General features: G+C 43.3%; 1 long non-coding RNA gene across 2 annotated transcripts in view; it reads right to left on the minus strand.

Annotated features, from left to right (window-relative positions):
- Window positions 1-812: 812 nt before the first annotated feature.
- LOC138159932 (uncharacterized) overlaps window positions 813-12,681 on the minus strand; it is a 30,827-nt gene continuing 18,958 nt past the window's right edge. The window contains exons 1-2 of one of the 2 annotated variants that reach the window (XR_011168017.1): window positions 4,928-5,241; window positions 813-4,299 (exon numbers count right to left, since the gene is read on the minus strand). This is a non-coding gene — a long non-coding RNA (uncharacterized lncRNA). Of the gene's footprint in view, window positions 4,300-4,927; window positions 5,242-12,681 lie in introns of those variants that run through there. The other variant, XR_011168018.1, reaches the window with a different exon arrangement.

Consider the following 12,681-nt stretch of genomic DNA (forward strand, 5'->3'; position numbering starts at 1 on the left):
GGGTTCCACAGCCTTTTCTCACCCTCTCCCTCCTCTCCCCCCAGTTTTTGTATTTCCTTTCTGTTTTGGATTTTGCCAGTTCCTGCGACCCCTCTCCAGAGGGTTTTGTTTTGGGTTCGGGGTTTGGGGATTTTTTTGTTTGGTTTAGGGTTTTGTTTTTTTTTTTTTTAAACCTCTCGTGGGTCTGGGAAACAGGTCCTTTCTCCGCCTTTCCCTTTGCAGCTTTGCTGTCCCCTTTCAAAGCTCGACTCAGAGGCAGAGGTGGAATGATTCAGGAAAGACTTGGGGAAGGGGGAGGGGAAGAGGGAAGCTCGGATGCCTAGCCAGCCTACCACACTGCTTTTACTCTCAGGCGCTGTTAAAGGCTGCAGATCTCTTGGCACATCCTGCAGGACCAGCTTTCTAGGGAGGAGTTCCAGACAGGGGATGCCCGGAACCTTCCGGACTAAGGCCCCAACCTCTGGAAAAAGATGATATCCCGTGGGGTAGCGCTTCTGGAGGAGAGGGCAACCGGAGGACTGAAACCTTAGAACCGGCCCCTGAAAGTCACACAAACATGAACCTCACCTCTTAGCCGCCAAACCCAAAGCCCGCGGATCCTGCAGCATCCCTCAGGAGAAGTCTGAGGGTGAAGGAGCTATGTGGTTGACACAAGGCTCTCAGAGCGGCCACGACCGTGACCTCCTGTAGGAGTGGAAAATGGAGGAAAGTTTCAGGGACCGTGGAAGCCGACTACTAAAGAGTGCCATGCCCCTGTCCCTCTACTTCTCCCATCCCCAAACTCTCATTGAAATCCCAGAGACTCTTCGTAATTGTTTTTTTTCTTTCTTAATTACAGTTCCAATTTGTAGTATACTTAATTTCTTAAGTTCTGTGAAGGGGTCTTGGAGTTAAGTGGAAGGAAAGGGAGAGAGGAAAGAGAAGGGAGGGTGGGAGAAGAGAGAGCAAGGCATTGATCAGCTGAAATAGCAGGTCTCTTAGCGGTTCGATGGAAAAGTGACAAGTAGACCAATTGAATAAACAGATTTCAGAAAGTTGACACAGACTTCGTGCAGAAATACACATCCCCCAGAACACTTAACAAATACAGTATAGTCCTAGAGACATCACCTAAATTACTCCTCTAATATGTCTGTCCCTGGCACTGACCGCATAAAAAGCCACGTCGCCGTCCCTCTCTCTGGTCTCCTCCCCCCACCCTCCACTCCCTCACACTCCGGGACACCGCACACACAATCTCGCACGCGCGCGTTTTCTTCGCACGCCGCTGTGGTTCAAGGTGAAGGAGGCCATAGGACGCTCTACTTCAGTCAGCAAAGGCATCCACAGACATAAGAAAGGCAAAGAAAACGTTGCCAAGTCTCGGTCCGAGGCACTCTGTAGCGGTCCAGCGCAGTCCCGGCTTCTCAGATCCCTTGGCACAACCCAGTTGTTACCTCCGAGCCCGACGTGAACAGCGTGAAGTGTTTCCCTCCCCCCAAACCCTTCAGCAGTGCAGCCCACCAGAGGGTTTAGCAGCCAGCTCCACATTTCAGTCTGAGCTGCCCCGGCTCCTCGCCAAATTCCGCGCTCATTTCCTAGAGGCAAGGGGAACATTCCCAGAGTTGCGTGTTTTAGACTCGGGAAACCCCTGGCAGTTCTGGTTTTGGAACAAGTTGACGGAATGCAAAGTCCCACAAGGCACCAGTAATGTCACTGCAGGTTGAATTCCTGCTCAGTATCATTTCAGTTTTAATTAATCTTTTAAAACTGTGCTGTCAGGTCGCTTACAGAAAATTAATCAAACCTGAATCTTTGCTTCAGAGCAAGAATTTCGATCGAAGTCCTTTAAAAAGTACTTGACTTTGCAAAGTCATGTCTCTAACAGTTCCCTTATTCCCCCTTTAGCAAAGGAAATATTAGAGGAATCAAAACATGTTTGTTTGGTTCCTTAAAATGTAACTGCTGCCTATTCCTGATCCATCCTGTCTTCCAGCAAAATATAACGAGATAAATTGCTTTCCTCCGTTAATTCGAAATATAATTACATTGAATGATCTTTGTTTAAGAGCTCAGATAAACTAAGATAATCTTAATTTTAATGTGACATGACCCCTATTTTTCCTTGTGAATAATGAGAATAAAGCAGCCATTAATTAATACTGAGATATCTCCATATGAAGATGATATCTAGTTGCACTGAGACGCTGAAACATCAGTTGTATTAGTAATTGATACTGTGTAATTGAACATGGAGATAGTCGTCTATTTTTAACCTGAAAGCTCAGAGTTTATTTGGTGATTACTGAGTACCTAATAATTAATTTTTGTTCCTACAACTGCATAAATAATTCCTATGGCTCTGACTTCCCATGCAACAACAGTGGCTTCTCATTAAAACCTAAATACTAGGAAGGGAAGCTATTATGCCCTGCAACAAACTCTCTTCCCCTATTTATAACTCATTCATTGTAGTAAGGTATCTTCCTTCCTGTGACACTCACTTTTCTTTGCATTTATCTACTTAGAGGCAAAAAGACTATAGCTAAAGACATGCTTTGAAACAAAGGAAAATTATAGCATTTTTTTATGCATCCTATTTTAGGTTTAAGAGTTTTCTTTTTTTTTTTTTAAGCTCCTGGAGTCCCAATGAAGACTCAAATATTCTTTACTTGAATTTGCCACATATTGTACTAACACACATTATGTACTAACACTGCATTATCTCATGCTCTCTATTTTGTTAAAAATAGATTTTGCTCAAGACACATTCCATTTTCCATCAAGTATTCAAGATCAATATTCACAATTTCCTTTATCACATTTGCATGTTAACACAACTTCTCTGCATTAAAAACAAACAAAAACCTTCTCTTCCCCTTGCCCCAAGAAAAAGGGAAATCTTGGAAATCAAAGAAGGAAGTTGGATCATATCATTTAAAGAGTCTAATTATTTTCTGAAACAGTATGTTCTAGAATCAAACTTCACAGTTACAATACGATTACATGTTATAAAGCTATTTTTTTTTAATACTGCTGTTATTTATAATAAACATGGGGGGAATGGGAAGGACTGTCTTTACACATTTCCTCAACAGAGTATCTCCTCAATACAATGAAATGTTTTGTCCTACACAATTGTTCTTAGGAACCCTTCCTATCTGTGCACTTTATTTTTTTTTAATTTTCGTTGCTATTGCCAAGATGTTAAAGCTATTTCTGCTTTAGGGTTCACATTTTCTCTTCTTAATACAATTAAAAGGTTCAGTCAGTGTATGAAGGAGTCATTCTTTCTCCTCCCAGATTTGATATTTTCCCACTATAATTTAGACAGAAATGGGATTAAAACAGGATCTAGAGTTCTAATCTTGGTTGATGTTTTGGTGTATTCACGGTAATGAGTCCTATTCCCTGGGGTCACGAAGCCCCCAAATGTCAATCAAGCAAACTGATTCAGAAATGCCATTGTTCGAATCCCACGTCACTCGCCTTCCTCTCATTTTAGTTAACAATACGGGAGTTCTCTGATCAGTCATTCGGAATATGGGCATTATCTAGGGAAAATTCACAAAGTGTCTTGATCCTCCATTGGAAGATACTGTTAAGGGGTTTCCGCCAAACAGACAGTGCGTGTTTATATCCCTGCCTTAAAACTGTAGAACAGCTCCGGAGGAAAAAGAAAAGGAAAAGAAAAAAAAAAAACATCCCCAATGAATATCTCTTAAAAAAATTATAACATAATTCTGTCAAAAATGAATCTAAATAAGTGTTAGTTAAATTTCTATTTTAGTCTCAAACTAGCTCGGAAGAGGACACTCTAATATAGTATCACAGAAGTGGTAGGACCAGGTCTACTTGCAACCTTTCACCGTAGTCCCATTTCACCCTAGTTAGTACCAATGTGTCTGCTTCATTATCGTTAAGGAGTTTACATAGAGAATGGAAAGGGGAAGAAAGAAAACCTCTCCCCAAGAGTTCTACTAACTCATTTATATCTCGGTCAAATCGTTTTTTGCCGTCCTATTCTTCATTCGCTGTCCTTACGTCACCTCTGCCTCAGTTCCAGCACTGGGGCAATCCCCAAAGCTAAAGGCATCGTGTACTGTGCCTGCCTTGCACAGTTCAAATGAATAATCAAATTAACGCTCGAAAGTGAGCGTGTGGGAGATTTGGAGACTCTATTCCTAGTTCAGGAAAGGTTTCCAGTGCGGGGGACCCGGGTTTCTCCAAGGATTTCCTTTCAGACGTTCAGATGTCCAGGTGACAGGACTTCGTAGGAAGAGGCACAAGCTGCCTCTGCAGACTCCTTTACCTGGTGGGCTGTAGGGAGACACAAATCAAAAGTCACGTTACAGATTCGCACGTCAGAGTTCAGCCAAAAGAGTAACAATCACTCAAACGACACCGCCTCTGTCTCCTTGACAAGCCACAGTGAACAAATAGGAACGTAGGTCCCCAGCTCATATATTTTCATCCCTACGACCATTAACTCAAGCATGGAGCTGATGGGACAGAGGAACCAAGTTATTTATTTTGTAAAAATGTTTTGCTGCTTCTATTTCTGACAAAAATCAAGGAGTATCTTTCAAGCCAAAGACTCAAAAGTTGGAATGTTCTTAGATCAACCGGCAGATCTCTCTTTCTTGGGCCTGCTTCACATTCCTGCTCGATGGAGCCCTCTGCTATCTCATTCCTGAGGCCTCCCGCGGGTTCAAGGTTTGCCCGGAAAATCCCACTTCGTAAGGAGACCCTGGGTATAGAAGCAGCGATGCAGCCCAGACCCTTCCCCCTCCCGCGCCGGAAAAGTCCACCCTAGCTAACTGGGGGAGCTTGGCCGCTCAGCTTGGCAGGAACAGCAGCAGCTCGGAGCCTGCCTGAGGCCGACTTAACACTTCAGCAGCTTGCTAGGGGGAGATGCTTTTCCCTTTTTCAGGAAGCGGGGAAATACCAGCTACGAGCAGCAGCGCTGGGACAGCCGAGGTGGCTGCTGCTACCGCCCCCAGGCAGCGGTCTCTGGCCCCAGGCCCAAGGAGGTCATCGCACTTCCCGCCAGCGGGGTCCACCCTCTTCGCCCCTGCTCTGAACTGACGAGGGTGGGGGTGGGAGGGAAGCAGAGCAACGTCGGACAAGGTGGATTAGTGAACAAATTCCTGAAGGCAGCAGCCCATTCCAACAAACTCTTAGACCGAGCCTTCTTTCTGGCACAAGCTACAAATGCCCTAGGTCCAGGGTTCGAAGAGGAAAACAAACCCCTCAACTCAACCCCACCGCTCCCGACCGTGGTCTAGATTTCATTAGGCCTCCGGGTAGTCTCTGGCCTGAGCTGCTTCCTCAGCCCTGAGGGGGCCTTCCGCAAGACCACCTCCATTGTCTCCTAGTAGACCATTCTTCCTTCCTGACCATTCTTCCTTCCCCGGCTTGCTTCCGCATCACACCCCCCCCCCCCCCCCCCCCCCCCGTCCACCCCAAGTTCTAACATTCTCCTCCTATGTATTTAAGTTCCACTCCCCCCTCCCTTTCCTCTTCTACTTCAGCTCCTAGTTCCCCACTTCTCCCCAGTGCCCAAGGCTTACTAGGATACAGCGGTGGAAATGAAATTGTTTGGGGGATAACGGTGGAGGCCAGGGGCCTTTGGCCTTGCCTAGTTTTGTTTTTGGGATGAGTTTGGGCTTTTTAGGAGAGAGGGTTATTAGTGGGGTTGGGGTTTTTCTTGGGGTGGGGGATTAATCTTGAGGCTCCATGTTAAGTGCAAACTTGTATTTCCCTTCACAAGAATGGCCAAATTTTCTCGCTTATTTGCAGTTTTCCAAAGTCCTACATACAGATCAGTGAACCTTAAGCGCCCCTTTCAGGCCCTTATTGTGGAGGTTTGTCAGGGTTCCTCCACTGTGATCGCAATGACAGGTGAATCCAGCAGTTCTAAGGAGAGCCTAGCCTGGCCCTTGCACCCAACAACAGAGGAGAAGTTCTGTAGACCCCCTGGAAAGCAGCCAAATGTAACAGATTCCCCCAAATCCAGAAAGCTTACACATCTGAATTAACACCCTGAAGTTTCCCATGCCAAGGCCCAGATTCCGAAGCCCATTTCCCCTGTTTGACCAAGTTCTGTTTCCCTGGGAGCTAAGCAGGTACACGGTTCCCCTGAGATTCCTTTTATCCATTAGCCCCCACTCTGAAGGAGATATGGAATTCTTCATCATTTGGATCTCTCATTGCCCCCCCCCATATATACTGATATATCCCCACCTTTGACTTCATTAGGATTGTCAGTGGAGGCCTATTGGAGTCCTCACCCTCCTTTTTATATTCATGCTTTTTTTTTTTAATGGAAAAGAAATTGAGGATCTAGGAAGGGTAAGGAGGCAGGCAGAGAGATTCCAATTTCTTCATCTACCTCCTGCATTATCCAGATTCTCTCTTCTCCCACAAAGAAGGAGAAATCTGATCTCAGTACCTCCTGTTCCTCTCAGAGCAACCTCTTGGGTGTGACTTTTTTGTTCTTCAGTCTGACTGGAATTCAGCCTCCATGATTCACCTCAGTGCAGAGATGCATTTCAGCTCCAGCTAAAGGAAGATGGTTTAGTATATACCATGGGAGACATAGAAGAATGTCGAATCCATGCCTCTATGCTACACTTCTCTACTGCAGCTACTACAGATAAATCATTTCACTGGGGGGAAAGGGGAAGAGAATGAATGGAGCTGAACTGAACCTATTCCCTCTTCCAACCTCAGGCAACCCAAACCCGAGGCAGCATAAGTGAGTCAAAAAGTGTTCCTACTCAAGGCTCCTTTTCCCATTGGAAACCAAGTAGTACAGCATTTGCTTTCCACTTGAGCCAGAAATGTGACCAGTAAACCCGTTTAGAATAAGGTCAGAAAAGGTCAGAAGAGACACCGAGGCTGGAGAAAGGTTAGCTTAGGAAGGGGCCCTTTGTGGTTTGGGGGCAGGCCTTCTTTGCTTGAAGCTAGAGCCTAGTCCCAGGGTCTTCTGGGTCCTGTACGTCCCTCTGGATTTAGAGAGGCTCCGTGATCTAACAGGGACCTGCTTTGGAGTTAAGAAGAAGACCCGGTGGGGGGAGGGCGGAGGGCGGGGACAGGGAGCGATTTATCTGAGAGGCCAGGAGGGTAGTGGCTTGTTTCTGTCCACTTAACTAGTGTGAGCTCAAGGAGTGAAGGAGAAGGGGAGGGAGAAATGAGCTGGCAGAGGGAATGGGAGACACATGCAGCACAACAGCTGCTGCTGCGGCAGCCACGGCGCTTCCTTAGTCACAAGGCAGAGGACCTCTTCCTCCTCATTATAGAAATCCTTTGTATGATGCTGCATTTCTTTCCCAGATTTGCAGCGGCGGCAGCGGCAGCAGCAAGAGGAGGACGAGGAGGAAGAAAAGGAGGAAGTGGAGGAGGAGGAGGAGGAGGAGGAGGAGGAGGAGGCCAGTGCATTCACTGTAGGCAGCCATCAGCAACGTGTAGCTGGCCACATACTTGAAGTCCGCCGCTTGGATTTCGGTCCCGGCGTGGCAACGCTGGGACTGCAAACAATCCCCTTACGGGTAACTATGTCAGAGCCCTAAACATACTCCTGGGCCCGTGAGGACATACAGGTCAGTCCCTGGTGAGGTGGAAGCAGCAGCAGAGAATGCCAGAGCTGCCCTGAGAACTCCATGGAGTATGTATGCATGCTCGCATATGCGTCCATGCATACAATCCTGGAGAGACTACTTGTTTTGAATGTTTCTTCCCTGTCCAGGTTCAAGCACAAACCCATTTTTAAAGTTGTACCACCAAGAATTAACCCGATGGTGTGTCCTCTTCAAATACGCCCCCCCCCCCCCTCCCGAACTTTAATGGAAAGGAAGTTTGTGCAAAGGCAATAGCCTCTGAATCAAAACAAAGACTTACTGACATGGAGAGGAGTCTCCAAAAAATGTAACCCTCTCTGATTTTAGAGGAAAGCTCCTAGTGTGATCAACCTATAATTGTGGTTGATATTTAATCCTCCTTAGTACAAAGGCTCATCTTTTTACTGCGTTGAAGCGCTATTGAGATGCGACTAACCTTTAGGGTTATATCCCAAACTGGGAGCCTAGAGCTTAAAAGCTGATTGTCCGGCCCTCTTCTAACCTGAACAAAAAGGATCTGCAGAAAATCGCATTTCTTTCCTCGCAACAAAGCATTCCTAATCACTTCAGCTTGTGGGCGAATTTTTATTCCCGTGTCCACTCAGGGTATTGAAATCGATCGCTGCAATATTTAATATATTACACTCTCAGGGTCGTCTCTCTTGTAAGACCGAATTCTTTCTACCCCATACTCACTGAAGTCAATGCTTTACCCTTCCCCCTCTTTCTGGCCCTGTCTGTTTATCTACTCCACTCTAACGCCTTCAGTTTGCAATTGGGCATCTCTAACTTAGATTTATCTATTTTACTCCTCCTGGGCCAGAAGATAGTAAGTAAAGCCACTCTCAGAAGGGAAAAACCAGGGGCTCAAGAGATCTGAAATAGGGGAAGGAAAACAACTTTCCAGGTAGCCACAAATATCCCAATTAAAGAACTGCCCACCAAAAGTTTAGATTTAGTAGAATGGGGGGAAGGGGGGTAGTGAACTGTTGAGTGAGGAGAACCTTAAGCTTCCTTCCATGAAAGTTGCATAATTGACAAGTCCAACATAACTTGCAGGTTTTATTTCCTTTTCCTAGTCATCTGTCTCAGAACCTTGTAATTCACGGTAGAGTGCTTTCTTTCTATCCTTTTTCTTCTTTTATCCCCATAGGTTTGTGACCAGGATGCTTTCTATTGTCAATGGTTCAAATATTCGTATTATGTAATTAAATTATTTTTGGTCCTTAAAAAAAACCCCACCTTAATTGCAAGTCTAGTAGGACACTGGGAGTAATTTCATGGAATAATGAGGGGTTTCCATTAAAATACATATGCATGTATGTAATCTACTTCTAATATATAAATATACATATAATGTTTGGATAGGAAAACAGGAAGGAAGGTAAATGGAAAACAAAATCAGACATTTTGTAGATTGCTCTTATCCTCTCGAGCTACTTTATACATGGAGTTAGAAGTTAAGTAAAGCTTGTGGACATGGGCTGTAGTTTAAAAAAAAAAAGTATTATAATGGCCCCTGTATTCCATACCGGCATTTTACATGCACAGTCTCATCTCAGTGCATAGCTACATACTTTGTACATGCTGGAATACTAAGATGAAAATGTAGTATGGGCATTACATTCAATTTCATTGGTTTCAATGAGACTTTGCATATCTAGATTTACATTGTAATGGCTTATCTTTTTCTGAGGTGTTGCACAGGGAGAATTTTACACATTGACATGCTATTCCATTTGCCAGGATCCTGAAGAGTAGAAACCATGTCAATGGAAAAGCCATAATGACTCCATTCATATTATAGCAAGTTGCTGGGACCAATGGTCTCAACACAATGTTTATAGAAGATTTCCTGCTTCCTTTTTTCCTTTGAAATCAATTTTTTTTTTTACCTCCAGAGAAATCAAAATTTAAAAGTCAAGGTTACAATGGACACTAAGGATTTGGTTCAAAACAGGAAAAGTTAGGGAACTGATGGTGATGAAAATGATTAGGATTATTCCAAACCATCTCTAAATCATTCCATTGTTTCAAGATACTCTATGTAGTATGCATATGTATAGAGTATGTTATGAACCCTATTGATAACTATGTACAAACAGCAAGATTGTTGAGGACCTGGTGGTCTCTTTAACACTGTCCTTCCTGTTTTGGAAGTCTTGGATCTTAAGGGTAAACATCTCCCCATGTACAACAATTATCTTATATTGAAAACTACATACAGATCATTATTTTATAGAAAGATATAATAAAACAATGTAATTTCCTCAAAAACAGAAATTTTGTAGTCTATTTTCTAAAGAAGACTGTCATGGTTTTGTTTTCTTTAATTCCATTATTTATTTGCTCTTTAAAGCTTACTGCAAATGAAAAATGTGAAAAAGACAAAAACTTTCAAGTAATAATTCTCATTCTCTGAAAATTACTACAATAGTAGAAAAACAAAACATTTAGAAATGACCCAAGCCCATTTATTGAAAAAATTGAAAACTTGTCCATATGTATGTATATATACATACACATATGCATGTGTATGTATATATACATATGTAAGTAACAACATTGGTATTATGGATGCTTCATTTGTATCCTTTATCATATCTGAGCAAAGTCATTTAAATTTTTTTGATTGCTAACAGAGAAAAATCAAAACTGGCTTTCTAAAGACTCATTTACCACATGTTGATGTATAACACTTGGGCTAAAATTAAAAACATCTCTTTTCATCTGGCACTCACTGTGTTTAGTGTGAGTGCTGCAGCCCCTGTGTTTATGTAGTTGAGTTTTCTTAGGTCATCAGATTCAATCTGATGTTCGTAAACTAACTTGAATAAGCCAGCACACCCAGCCTCTGAGGCCCTACCTATGAAGTCACAACCACTGGTGCTATCATAGAGAAACGGCATCATGATGTTTTTTTTTCCTCCCAGATTCAGCTTGATATAGGAGGGACTGTTCTGAAGCATTGCTTTCTTCAAAGGGGGCCTTGATGAATGAATAACGTCTAAGTGAAATATCATCCTTTCCACCTCTGGAAAAATACTAATAAATATTGGCATTTCCACAAGAAGTCTTCACAAGGGTGCAAGGGTTAGGGAGGGGGAGGGGAAGGAGAAGGCTGAGAGGAGGAAGGGAAGAATGAGGCAGATAGAGAAAAGGGGGAAAAGATAAACATGTTAACCTCAAAGCCTAAGACTTTGAAGCTTTCACTTTGTGGATGTTTTCCTCCCTCCCCCCATGCTTACCTATCTGTGGATCGCTGTATTTTTTTCATTTAAATGAATACCCATATTAAGCATTGAAGACCTGAGAGTTCACCAAGCTGTGACTATGCATTGGTTTTCTAAGGATATTGCAAATACTAACTTAATGGCAAGGTGAGGAAGACATCTAATGCTATGGGGAAAGAGGAAAAGAGAGAGAGGACAGTCAAGGACATTTTCAAAAGAAATATGCCTTTATTGCTTAAAAAAAACAACAACCTCGAATTCTAAACTCTTCAACAACATTTCAACCATCCGAATTAACAGAAGGAAGCAGCCCTTCACCTAACACCCTGCTTCTCCCAGTTGCAATCTTTGGATGTTAGTTTGTCATAAACTAACTTTTGAAAAGAAAAAGAAACACAGGGCAGTTCTTCAGCATGGCACAATTGTCCTCTTGGGGACCTGGCATCAAATGATGCTTTTCTTCATGCTCTCATCGTTTATCATACAAATTGTATTTTCCATCAGTCAAGCAACGTAAAAAAAGACAAATACTGCAATCGTTGTTTCCACCTTATTGGTGTCCAGAATCTTCCTTCTCAAGTCTCCTCTTGCTGAGAATTTTTGGTTTGTTTATTTATTTTTATTCCAACGTCAGGCACTGGGTCTGTAGGTTTCCCCTCTTTCCTTCCTTCCTTCACTTGGATCTCATAGAAAGGTGACCAAAGACATTTGCAGATTGGTGAGACTTCTCTCCCTTCCCTAACACAGAGAGATAACGTTTAGGTGGAGCTAAGGTCACCAAGTCTGTTTTGATTTATAAGTGTTCTGAACTCGAAAAAAGATGGTACAAAACATAGGTTCACTCAGTTTCTATGCATGGATGCTTCAACCTCCCTGAAGAACAGCAAACGCAAATAAGGTTTCTGATCTCACACCCTCTAAATCACATACACCTACTCATATACATACACATCACACATTCGGAACTCAGGACAGGAAGGCAGAGTGAATTGAGCTTGAAAAACAGGGAAACCCTGATGTAGGTTGTGTATTCAAGTTTGCTATCTCTTGGGATAGGCTCATAAGCATCTTCCCTGGGGAGCAGAAAGCTTGGATGTGTCCTTTCCAAATTCTCTTTTACATCCTCCCACCCCTCATCTCTCCATCCTCTCTTTAAGTAGCAATTTTAAAAGCAACACCCTTCAGTCCTCCATTTTTTCCTGAAAGTAAGATAGCAAGGCCATACATCAGTCCAAGAAAGAGTCCCAAGTAAACAGTACTTAGTAGGAATGTGGCAAATCGGCGGCCCAGATTGGAACAGCTCTCCAACTATCAAGACAGATCTATTCAATTTTGAACAGGTAGCTTGTGGCTTCTAGGAAAATAAGGAAGAGAAACTGATAGATAGTAAAATGATACAAATATGTGAAGGGATTCAGGTGTGTTGTTATAGACAAGGTTTTGTCTCCACGTGTTTGAGAGAGTCGTGTTTTCCAACTAAACGGGAATGATCTTCGGGGAAAACCAAATACAGCATGATGGAAACATCCTGTTTGGAGGGAAATGAACTGTGGAAGCCTCAGTACCTATTCCAGCTGCAGTAATCTGACTGAAAAGGTATGGGGAAGCCAGGCCCTTGAATTTGGTGAATTCATGCATTTGAGGCATTTCGACTTAATATTGATCTCGAAACTCAATTTTGAAAATAGCCTCCACCAGAAGAGTGTGGGTTGTGTTATCCCAGTATTTGCACGCATCGATTGGGGCTAAAATAAAATTCATCATATTCTTCGTAGTAGAAGAAAGGCAGCGCCCAAGAAAAGGGAGACAGTTATTGAGACGGTGAGGAGGAACAGCAGTAGAGAGTG

This window comes from Petaurus breviceps, unplaced genomic scaffold (assembly GCF_028583685.1).
Source record: "Petaurus breviceps papuanus isolate PSGF00001 unplaced genomic scaffold, PetGlider_PUasm1.0 178, whole genome shotgun sequence".
Lineage (NCBI taxonomy): Eukaryota > Metazoa > Chordata > Mammalia > Diprotodontia > Petauridae > Petaurus > Petaurus breviceps.